Source organism: Chroicocephalus ridibundus, chromosome 1, assembly GCF_963924245.1.
Source record: "Chroicocephalus ridibundus chromosome 1, bChrRid1.1, whole genome shotgun sequence".
NCBI lineage: Eukaryota > Metazoa > Chordata > Aves > Charadriiformes > Laridae > Chroicocephalus > Chroicocephalus ridibundus.
Window position 1 is genome coordinate 202,614,993 of NC_086284.1, and position 13,361 is coordinate 202,628,353.

Here is a 13,361-nt window from a genome sequence, read left to right on the forward strand (position 1 = left end):
CTACTGTAATGCAGATATTATTATCTTCTCTTGCATAAATGCACACAGTTCTCTAATTAAAACATGCTGTATTTTTTTCAAATCAGATTACCAGGTATAATGGAAACAGAAAATATGAACAAAGCACTCAGCAGTTTATATAAAAGCTAGGAGTTTGGAGAATGACAGAGGTCATTCTTTTTATGTTCAATAAAAATTAGTCAAATGAAAGAGAAATTTTAGTGAGAAGGTAGGAGTAAATGTTGTCTTTTAGGAGCGCTGCATCCATATGTATCCATTGAGGCTCACTTATTCTATGATTTTATGATTCACAAACCACTAGCCCACTTGTACACAGTTTATACTGTTGTATGTTACATCTACTAAGATAAGTTGTAGAAGTAAAAAACAGAAAACTAAATAAACTGCTTTATAACTTTTAATATGACATATATCAATTTTCCTCCTTATCAGTCTAGCTGATCTTTCCTTATAACATACATGATTTTTTTACCTCTTGATGACAAAGATTACTCTGTAGTTACTCAATGACATCTTTTTAAAATAAGAAGTGTTCTAAGACAAAATTCTACATTCACAATAGAAATGTAAGAAACAGTAGGATCGGCAAGCAAAATATTAATAAGTGGTTCTCCTTTTTTTTGTCCTTTTGTTTTTATGTTCAATGGTTTTAATTCTTAGTGTATTTATGAATTTTGGACTTATGCATAAGTTAACAGATTATTTTGCTTTTATATACAAATTAAAGTTGTGATGTCACACCATTAGGAAGGTACACAATTTTCTGATTGAAACTTGATATCAAGCTCACACATTCTATCTTTCATTTATATCGTCTTGGCTTTTCATGTATTTTCTAGTATTTGTGAGGAAGACAAAAAGAGATGTAAAGTCTTACCATTTTCACAGTTGAACTTGTTACACTACCACTCCCATCAAGATTAACTGAAGAGAACTGCAACACATCTGTCCCTTAAGAAATTTACCTCATCAGGTGTCTTCTGCTGCCATGTTAGCTCACGTTCAAGTTCATGTTCAAGCCCAAATCTCCCAATTGTCCAGAATGACTGCTTGTTGGCTCACACTTTTGCTCGACTGCAGAACAAAGCGACTGGATCCTCAGACAGATATGCTGTCAAGGGACAGCAGCAGATTCTGGCTCATGTTCAAGTCCCAACCTTATAGGCTATCTGGATGCAACAAGCAGTTGCCTGGCGCAGTGTGACTTGCCCATTCTCCCTCAGGCTTGGCCAACCTGTATTAGCCATATCTTGCTTTTCTACTTTTCCAGGTGGTGTGGGATGTGCCAGCAACATCTAGGTTTCCTTATTCAGTTTTTGCAGTTTCTGAAAACAAAATGAACTCATTCACCTTGTTGAAGCTTTCTGCCACCTTTTGCCTCTCTGATGCTTAGTCCTCACATTTCTTTTCCACAGCTGTATGGCAGCATTGTCAGCTCCCTAACAAACAAAGCAGGGTGCTATAGTCAGACAAGGAAGTCTGTAAAGGCAACATAAAATACTTCCTATAGGGAGATGGTAAGTGCTCATGAAAGAGGAGGGAAAGGGGAGCAATAAAAGGGAGAAGAGCTATAACACAAAAGATAAACACTATTTTTGGGGTGAAAAAACAGAATTCTCCAGGTTAAACCTGATCCCAGAAAATGAGAGAGCCCCCTCACCACAAGACATACTTAGCACAAAAAGAAGGGGAGGCAGGAGCCCGAAGAAAAGTGGAGGAACCACTTGTTGAATGAAAAGAAGCGGTGGAAAGAAAGGAGTGATTGCCCATGGAAGAAAAGGGGGAGGATATGAATGTGGAAACTGCAATGGGGGATCGTGTTTGTAGCCAAGGAAGTCAAGCCTACAGAGTTGGGACTTTAGTGTATGATGCATGTTGCTGCAAGTTTATGTATATCCACATAAACCCTCTTCCCTCTTTTCCTCTTCCTGACTGCAGAAAAGAAGAAAGGACAGGCCAGGTGGGTCTTCAGTAATGCACTGTGTACTCTATATATGCACCTACAGAGCTGTGCAGAGTTGCCCACCACGTGTAGGATGTAGCAATTGCTGTACGTATCTTCACAGCCATAGATGCTTTCGGCTGAACATCATCGTAGAAATGTGATTTGTGGCCTTGAATAGCCAGGGAAAGCATAACAGGGGAATCCTCTTTTGCCGTCTAATCGTGGATACTGGATACGTGTAATGATGTCACACACCTGGATGCTGATGATCCAAATATGAGCTGTAGCTGTCTGCTGGCTAGAAAGACCTGTCAAAATGTGAATCAAATCTAGGCAGCCAGCTGATGAGATCAGAAAACTGGGGTCAGCTCAGACATACATTGTCAATACAACCTAAGGCACTGGGGTGATTTCAGGCCTGAAAATGGCTACTTGTCCTAGCAGCAACCTTTAATCAAGAATTTTATCTTTTGTATGGGAAGTGAGGAAGCTGAGTGATAAAGGAGTCGAACTAGAGCTGCCTCATGTAGTAAAATAATTTTGGCAGGTAACCATCTGTGTTGAGGTAAAACCTGCAGAAATAAGTTGTACAAAAGCTACCTTCTGTCTCCTCTAGGAAAAACGTAGTGGAAGAAGAGACAAGTTATTCCCGGAAAACAAAAAGAGTTTGTGATCTTAGTTGAATGAGGAAAAAACCTCTGAGACACTGCCCCATACTAGGACCTGAGTACTTTAATGTGTGGTGATAGGAAAGTACCACACGACAGCAAGCTTGTATCAGCAGCTTTAACAGGAGCCAATCCTGTAGCTTCTGCTCTAGGCTTTTGCACCCTCATAAACAAAATGAGCAGTCGCATCTGCCTATGTAAATAGATAACACATGATGCGTGTGGTATCCAGTGCTATGCTAAATGGGGATGAACTACACTAGCAACAGCAATCATGGGAATTAGAAACGAGTGTGATCTATGGGGAAAAAAGCAAGCAGGTGGGAGGTCAGGTAATTGATTTATTTGTGGAAAGGGTTGTCATCCTTTGTTAGGGAGTTCCTGCAAATGACAAACAGTAGAAAGAAAATTTGTGGGTTAGACAATACCAGTTATGAAGGACTCAAAGAGAGGAAAATGTTTTGGCAGTTAAAAAAGTATTACTATATGTCAATTAGTGTATTCCTAAATTTTGGAAACACTCATAACTTAAATCTGAATGTTATGACTTGAGCACATCTCTACCACCTGTTGACCTGAGAGCTGATTTTTTTCTGTTCTGAAGCGTTTTCTGAAACACTTTGGAGGAAAAGAGAGACTCTCTTATGCTAGGAAAGAAGATATTAAAATAAAAATTCAATGTTTCTAATCTGATTTCTTTTTAAATAGAAAAAAGAAATTGTGGGCAACCTCTCACTATATGAACAGCTTCCAGAAATGATTGTCTTTTATATGTATTTATATATTTTTCTTTCCATTTGCAATTGTATTTATAAAGTGTTGCATTGTCTTCCTCTTTCCAAGTTTTTTATCCTTCATGAGGTAAGTACAAAATTTAAATTTCATTAAAAAAAAAAATCAGTGTTAGAGTGGCAAGGACCCTTAACCTGCAGCTCACAAATGAAGGCAAACAGGTGAAAAGGTCCTACTTATCTCCAAATATGTCGTTCTTACTTGTGTGTACCCTGTAGGGCTTCCCAGTTGACGTCAACCAGCAGCCTGCTATTGGTATAAGTGAAGCTGCACTAATTTACACCCACAGAGAATCAGGTTAACAATGTGTTAAATGTACTAGATTAGAAATGAATGTGGTATTATATTTGAATTCCAAATGAGGGCAGCATCAATTTTTTCTGTCTTATCTGACAATTGGAAAGTTGGAGATATTTTATGTGAAAAAGAATAGCGTTACTCTTATTCTGAGCAGTTGACAGACATGGCTGGAAGTCTGATATGATTAATACCTCAATAATAGGGCTTCAGTAAGTTAGTCCCAATAGATCCCCAACCTAGAGAGCATGCCAAGATACGGATAATAGTTAAGTGACTTTTATTAGATAACAAATTCCGTTTTTAGCTCTGTTTTACTAAGGAGCTTTTATAATGCATTAAAACCAAAAGAATTTAGGAGGTGTCTTACAAACACATGAGTGCAGAAGAACTAGTTGCAAGAGCTTGAGAATCCCATTTTTGACCAAAAATAGTCTGAGTTACCTAAAAATTAGTCTTCATATTCATTTCCTTACCAACACCTTGAGGCTTTTTCCTTGAGATAAGCATTCAGATATGGAATTTTTGTCTTTCTTTTCTAAGGCACCTGCAGAGGTGCTGCCACACACCCAGCGGGGAAAAGCAAAAAAATCAGTTCAAATGAAGAGAAGCTCAGCTGTGAAGTAGGGCCAAAAAACATCACAAAGTCCTCCTTGTGTTTCCTTTCATGCCTGAAGCAGGAACATTCAGGTCCCTTTCTTTGCCCTCACTAGACTTAAGGACGATGAGTGTCTCTGTACTGACAGAAATTCAAAACTTGTAGAAAAAGTCTGGCTATGGATTCCTCCTTTCTGCATCAGCTAGCAAATAGAGAGCAGCTCAACTTACACAACAGTAACATTCCAGGAATTATCCTTACCTAGAGAATACAGTTCCAGGAATAATTAATTATTGGAAATGTTATTTAATACTTGTTTTATGGCAGCTTTATGGATAGGCGTGTCAGCTGAGCAGATAAGCAACTTTGCTGTAGATCCAGAGCTGAGAGTTCGAGTCTTGCTGGGGCATTGTGCCAAAGGCCCCCAGCAGGCAGCTCAGCTGTCAGGGGCTATCTGGTTATTCATTCTGGAGACTCAGAGGCAGTGGAACAGGTGCTGAGCACTCGGTTTTTTTTAATGTGGCTTTGCTTTGTAGCTTGGTATGCCTTTACTAGATGGGTTATCCTGTCTTGTTTACACTTCCCATCTGTGGAAGTGTTCAAGCCCAGGCTGGATGGGGCTTTGTGCAGCCTGGTCTAGTGGGAGGTGTCCCTGCCCATGGCAGGGGGGTTGGAACTAGATGATCAATGTCCCTTCCAACCCGAACCATTCTATGATTCTATAATATGGAGATCTGGCTGCAATAGTAACATTATTGAATTAGGCACTGTGCATGCATGTTTTTATAAACAGTCCCTGTCCAAGAAAGCTTTAGTCTAATTAGAGAAAATGGGGAGGAGAAGGAAGTATTTCACAGGACTTGTGACAAACTGAATGAAAAAATCATTTAGGGGAAAATAAAGATGTCGAAGTGAAGGCAGGTAGTCTCACGGCAACAGGGAGTGGCAGAGTGCAGCCGCAGATGTTGAACCCCTGCAGGGATGTGGAGAGAGAGGGAGGTGGTCACAAGGGCAGTCTAAGGTGCCTTTCAGTGTAAGGCCTTTTATGGATGGGAGAGGGCTCAGTAGGATGATACAGTTGGTAAAGGTGGGTTATAATGAGATTGAGGCTAAATGGGAAATTGGGCTATGTATGAGCAAAAATTAAGTGATAGATTTGCAGATGTTAAGGAAGAAGTTTTATAACAGATTGGGGAATGTTAAATTGTATCTGGAATAAAGGGAAGAAAAACATGTCAGCTGGTATTGAAGAGGAAATTAAGACTGTGCGTTTACTTTGGATGTATTTAGATCAAACTTCTAATGTTGGAAAAAGCAGAAATCTGCTCTATCACTTTACAAGTAATCCTGAAATACGTTGATTTTTCTTTTAAATTATTTTCATTCAGAAGTTAATTGTTATAAATGACACTTTTGCGAAGAAGTGGATTAAACTACTTTACTTAATAATTGTGAACTTGCCTATACATCTTTCTACTTTGAGAGGATTTATTTTGCTTTCTGTGTCTATTTGAGTAATAATTTAGTTTGAAGGCTATCTCCAAAGCATGCTACTGGCTGCTGTTCATTATCTGCTGGTGAATTGAGCATGTGGTTATCAACTCCAGACTGAGTTATATTTAAGTTGTCTTAAACTGACAAAAGTGATCAGATATGACAAAGTGGTGATTTTACACTTTACAAGTATAAAAATGTAGCTTACTCACATTTTGATTGCAGTTCGAAATATTCCACCTCTTTTTTCCCTGAATTTCACTTAAGCCTTGGGTTTGAGCTGATAAGTCAGTGCTAGCATACATTCCCCCACTAGTGCTTTTAATGGGCACTCTCTTTGAAAGTTAAACATTCTAGTAAATTGCTCAAACACAGCCTTGTAAGGTTAAACACAGTTTGAAATCATTCTCATGTTAGGCAAGGTTGTCATAAGCTTTCAGCATAATTGTAGAAAGGCCAAAGCCTTGAAACTAGAAATGTGTTATAATAACCAATTTCATTGCTATCGTCATGGTAATCATTATGATGATCCAAATATCCACCTTTGTGTTCACGGAGATTTTCAATTCCTGCATGCATTATTTTTCAAGTCTTGTGGCCCATCTCATTTTCAAAGTTTCAGAAATACTCTTGGTTGCAGAACAGATGAACAAACAGCAGACGGTTTGTCAGCAGATCCTTTCTGTCTACTCTCTGTGAGTAGCAACATCTTCCTCTCACTATCAAATGACTTCTTTTTTAATGTTGAGTTAAATCAAATGAATATGAACTCAATATTTAATGCATATAGACTATCCGAGAAAAATCTCTGTTTTAATCTTACTCCTGTTAATAGCTGCAAAGATAGATCTTATTTAAATATAAAATGTGAATGCAATAAGATACGCATATTTATAGGAGCTCTCCCACTGGTGTCTCAATACACTGCTCAGCCTATACACATTACCTATCTCTTCTGAAAACGTCAGTTGCCCCAAACTCTTTGATGACCATTGACAGCAGCTGTTAGTAAAGCAATTCACCCAGTGATCATGAGGACCGTCCACACAGCCACTCACGATAACACCGAGCACTGCTTCACTGCTCCGTGAAACGTTTGCCAGCCTAATATTCAGTCCTCAAATATCTCACACACTTCCATGCCTCCTTCCTCCTCTCCTGACAAACAGCAAACTCCTGGCATCTGCTACTGAATTCTTTTCAGAAGTGTAGTGCTCCAAAGGGAAACTTGCTGTCACAGATCAGACAGAAAAATCTGGGAGGCAGGACTTCCTCACATCTAATTTTGACATTAATTTATATTTCCCTTATGTTCATCTGTGAGTGTCTCAATTTACCACAACTTAATGGCAAATAGCTGTGTCCTTGAAAATGTGTTAGTACTGTGAAAGGGAGTCGTCCTTAAAAGCAAAGCAGAAAGAGCTCAAGGCATCTCCTGCAGTGAGACTACCACTCACCAGGTCACAGGGACACTACTTGAAATACTCAAAGTGCTCTAAAAATTTTAAGTACCACCTACAGTACATTGCTGTTAGGATAAAAACACACCGTAATAAATGGTGAAACAAACACTGTTTGTTAATTTATCAGGATTAGGGGAGCATTTAGTTTTCACTCATGAGAGTAGTATTAATCATACTGACTCAGAAAATTGTAGTTAAACGGAAGATATATTTAGAAATAATGTATGTAATTTCTGCATTGTGTATTTCAAATCCACAGAGAAGAACTACTAAATGAGGCAGTGAGCACCAACAATGGGATATTGTACAATTAGGCAGCTCAGAGATTACCTCAAATGGACATGATATGCTGGGTTATTCACTTGCAAGATTAAACAAAAGGTACACGAGGGGAAGTATAGTTATCACAAGATGATCACTTACGCAGGTGAAATAGAGAATGGTCGAAACACCACAGGAGAGTGGCAAATGCTATATGCGATGCCTCAACTCTCTGGAATCGCTTTATTATTACTTTTTGATAGAAGAACTGTCCAGTGGAAAAAAATATGTTATGCAGTTGTTCAGAGTAGCAATCTAGCTCATTGCTCCTGTTCAGCAGCCTGGTTTATATGAATTAAAAATCACTGAGACGCTTTGTGACTGAGAAATAGCATTCTTTATACATTATGATCTAATTATTGAGCACATAATTAAAATGGACTGTCAGACCTTGAATCAATCTAAAGGAATTCTGGCAAAAAAAAAAATATGAAAATGATTAACTACAACAAAAATAAGAATATTTCGTAAATTAATGTTTTCCAAATCTGAATATTTTACAAAGTAAAATACCTCAGGAAAGGTAGCAAAGTGTTTCAGCTTTGGTTTTTATCCTCCCTATTCTGCTAAACTGTTCTCTTGATTTGTTGTCATTTTTATTCAAGGAGAAGATAAAAAGTAACGCACCATCCTATGCCCTAGTGGTTCATGGTACACGGACAGTTTCAGCATCAGGTTCTCTAAGGCTTCATGTTTCACTCTGTAAACAAACAAATTCAATGATGTCTCCTTGCCTTCAGATGCTATGTAGGCTTCTTGTATCCACCTGTACTTAAAGCCATTAAAAAAAAATGTTTATTTTATATATATATAGATAGAAAGATATTTCCATCAAAAAAAAAAAGGTGGGACCTTTGCCAGGTGCCCAACATGCCAAGTGACCAATATGCCTGGTGAATTTCTCAGTCTCTTGGTTTTCTCTCTATCTTCATAAAGAAGGTTTCCCTCTATTTAAAGTAGGATTGTTGCTGAAGGAGAATTTTCAAAAACAGCCAGAACAGGCCAAACCCCTTTTTCTCTGAAGCCATATCTAGAACTACTCTGGATTTTCATCCTATTTGAGTGCAATTGGCCTATTTTTTTTAAACTTTTTTATGTAGGGTATAAAAGTGGGGTTTTTTACACTTTGCAGTGTTCATATCACTTTGGATTGTACTAGATGATATGGAGAACAGGAACGTTAGCACCTACTGCTACCTGGCAGATTTAGTGGCCTGAATTGTCAATATTTCCTGGTAGCAATTTATTACCAGTGCTTTCTCTTTACTGTTAATGTGGCTTCCACATGTAGAAAAAAGTAAACATAATTTGCGTTTTTAATAATGCACATGAAATTAAAACCAACCCTTAAAATATGCCTAGGTAACAAAAACTCTCTTCTTGCCTTATAATGTACCTGATACATTTTGGCTTAACACAATAAAAGCATACTCTGATCTGGCTTATCCTGTAATTACGTACATTAATCATTATAAATTGCCTCTGTCAGCAAAAAGGTATAAAACAATTCCCCTTGAATATCAGCAGGATTAGCACTAAAGTATTTAAAAATCAAGTAGGCAAGTAGGTACTGAAGCTATGTAGTTTTCCCTCAATGTGTTAATTAATAGCCAGTAAGAATTAATTCTTGACTTATGTAAGTGAAGTGCATGAAAACAGGCTTAAAACAGAGGAAAGTTTTAAACAGGAAAGATGATAAAACACCACAGCAAAAGTAGGAGAATTAGGGAAGAAAGATCTAGTTAGCTGTGGTGTACAATGCACTATTAAGAGCGTGGGTTTTTCTGTTGACAGACAGTTATTTTACAGATTACCACACGTGGCAAATTCCAGTATAAAGTTAGCATGCACAGCGTTCTTGTAAAGGAGGTGCAGTCTCGATGACTGCTGTTTAGCTCCAGTTTCACACTGGTGTAATTCTGTATGGGCATTATAGGATACAAGAGTAGGAGAGCAACTATGAATGAAAGGCTGTAGGTAATTTAAAGAGGAGAAAAACCTTAAACTTGAATGTAATAAAGAGGTAGAAGAGCCCATTTAAACTCAAATACAGACATGAGGGGAAAAAAGAAATCAGGGAAACAGCACAAGAAAAAATGTAGTCTTTTTAGTCTGACACTTGTAGTCTACTTTTAAGTGTTTAAGATAATACTTTTCATTATGTTCACAAATGCGATTTAAATAATGAAGCATTAGTAATATGAAGCTCCCTGATGCCTTGATCTGCTATTAAATCTCTGCAAGAAAACAAAGTGACACAGGATGGAAAATTAGTGGTGGGAAAATTAATGAGCTCTCTTTATGCTGATCAGCAGTTGCCCTCCTTCTACCAGTTGCTGATTTATGTTCACTTTAAACACTTTGGGATTTTTGTCTTATGTCATTTCTGTATATGGCGTCTTACAACATTTGGTGCAACTTCCAAAGAGGTGTTTTAAATTAATATCACCTCCTTTCTTTCAACTTTTTCCACATTGCCGTTCCTTCTGCTGCATCCCATATCAACACATACATTATATTTTAATAATTCTATTAACACTGAAACAATCTTTGTTGACTTTCCTAGTGCTAGATTGTAAATCCAGATTCTTCACTTGCTTCAGTACTCAAACGTAGAAAACAAACATTAATCCTAGTTCCTAAATGACTAATGTTTGATGCATTTCAGCAGTCAACTAGATGAGATAATCTAGTAAGAATTCAATATTCTGTTCATTAGGTGTGACTGAAGTAAACAGATAAACTCAGATTGAGAATGCACAGTAAATTCAGTGTAACTCAATAAAATCTGTATAGTCAAATATATTTTACTAGAAGTTAGATAGCCAGCTGGACAAAATATTGCTAATTAATTGTTCAAACAGGAAATACAGACTTCTAGAAAGAAAATGTTTTATTCAAACAAGCTACTTTTAAAGTAGTTTTCGTTAGGAGAAGTTTCTTAGATACAAGATTAAAAAAATGATAAAGCAGTCAACCACCTCCTAGAGCCAACCAGGTAAAGTGTTCAATGTTTAAGCACAGCATCTTAAAAGCCAGAGTATGTAACTTTTTTTCCTCCTCTCTCTCTCGCACACATAGGCACACTCTTACATAAGTGGACTAATTGTTCCCAAAGAAGAACAGTTCCATCAAACAGACTTACAAAAGGCCTTCTTTACGCCTAATCCTTAAGAAAGTTTACTGGTGTGAAGGAGACTAAATAAAATTCCCTGCTTTGAATGAAATCTAATGATAACGAGAAGCAGAGAGATGTGACCAGGCCACTACAGGTGAAATCCTAATCCTTACTTCATATAGAGATGGTAAGTGTCTGCGTGTGTATGTGTGCACATGTATAAGCATCTTGAGTTTGATTCCTTTTTAAATCAACTATGTTCATAAGGGTTTTTTTTCAAGAAAGCAATGGGAGTTGGATACCTATCTACATGTATATTCTAACATTTGATATAGAATTTACTTTGAAATATTTTCATTGTGTATTTTTTTTCTTGTTTAAGTAAACTAGCACAGAATTTTATTAACTTTATTGCTCCCTACAGCTACCTTAAAGGAGGTTGTAGAGAGGTGGGGGTTGATCTCTTCTCCCAAGTAACAGGCGATAGGACAAGAAGAAATGGCCTCAAGTTGTGCCAGGGGAGGTTTAGACTGGATATTAGGAAAAAATTGTTCACTGAAAGAGTTATCAAGCACTGGAACAGGCTGCTTGGGGAAGTGGTCGAGTCACCATCCCTGGAGGTATTTAAAAGATGTGTAGATGTGGTGCTTAGGGACATGGTTTAGTGGTGGGCTTGGCAGTGCTAATGGTTAACGGTTGGACTTGATGATCTTAAAGGTCGTTTCCAACCTGAAGGAGTCTATGAATTTCTAGTCAGATCCAAATTGCCTACCCTATATTGACTCAATAAATGGTGCAAGAGATACAGTTACGGTTCTACTAGATATACAAAAGTTTAAAAAAAAAAAAAGATATCTGACAAAATAACTTTACCTCTCACATTTCTCATAGTTCTATTAAAATGCTTAGTTATCCAGACAGAAAGGATAATTTGTGTTCTATTCCTGAATCTAAAAAAATTAAAATTTTATCATTAGCATTTCTGACAGGACAAAAATACAAATATCAATCACATGTGTTTTTCTTATCCTTTATAATCTCCACTTTTTAGTATGAAGAGAAATATTTTATCATGGTAGAAGTTTAAAATGTTTTTAAAACATGGTTTGTCTTTCTTTGCAACAATTATATGATCTAGATTACTAGCAGAATAATAAGTAAACCCAACTCTCTTTTCAATATAAGAATTTTAAATTGTGTAAAACTAATTTTGATTATGACCGTAGCTAGCACCTACTGCTTCAAGACTAAGATTCAATGAAATCTTCAGACATAATCTATAGTAACAGCAGGTACTGCATATCAAGTGTTTTGCAATAGGACTGTACTGTGAGAAGGGAAAAGAAAATCTCCAAAGGAAAGAAACTGAAGCTAGGTAAATTCAGACCTGAAATTAAGTGAAATGTATGAAACAGTGATAGCAGTTAGTCTGAACAATTCACGAGGAATCTGGGAAGTATGGATTGCTCTCTTTCTATGTCTCCCCCTGTACCTGCTCCCTCCATGCCCACAATTTGAGGGAGTTAATGAAAAGTATGAGCTTGACGCAGGAATTGCTGGGGAAAAAAATCTCGAAAACCTGGCTGGACTTTCTAAAACATGTAATTGCAATGTACTCCTATATTCTTAAAATGCATGAAACTTTCAGATGGAAACGTGATTAGAATATAAACAATTTCAGCTCACTGGAAGATTGAGAAATAAATTATGAAAAAGAATTTGAACAAACAAAATATTTTATTTAATAACATAATAAATGTGCAGAATAATTAAAAAAAAAAAAAAAACCAAAAACCACAATGGGATTCAGTTAACTAAACCTGGACATCTACCATGTAGATGTTTGCAGATAAGATAGTCTGTATCAGTGTAGTCAGTGAAATCAAACAGACCTGTATACTTCATATCTTCTTAAAGTAAACTTCTAAAACAGATTATATAGGCTGCAGTCTTAAAGTGTTTCTCCCTCTGTGTTGATGATAGAGAAAGTCTAGGTGTCTAACTGATCTAGCTGTCTATGCAGCAGATCTCTATGACATCTGTTTGCATGAAGGTAGTTCAGTACTGATGAATGTTTACTGCTTTTAAGACTATGACCATATTTAGGAATATCCCAAACTCCAATTACTGTCTTTTTTGAATAAGTCTTCCTTCAGTGTGTTAGGTAGTGATAAACATAAGAGACTACAGTGATTCTTTCATGTTTACTACAGTGATCTTTTGTTTGTTTTCTCTTGTCCCAGTAGACTACTACAGAAATTCCAGGTTCTCACAATAATTATACAAGATACAATGAAGTCTGACAAATATTGTAATCCTATTAATATATCTAATATATCTGTTAATTTATTTATTCTGCACTTAGTGTAGCAGTAGTCTCTTGAGTGTTGTACCATACACCTCTTTTTTTTTTTATGTTTTCCTATTTTCTGTGTTATCTAGGTAAGAGGTATCATATTCTGTATAATAACACAAAGCTAGGAGAGATATACATACCGATATATATTGAATTCAGAAGAAGCAAGAGTAGGTTCTTAGTCAATAGCTTTATGAGTCATTAACTTTATCTGCTTAATCCCAAATACCAAAGCCATTTTTATAACTCTAGACTATGTGAAAGAGTCTCAGCTAGTCAATGGATAAC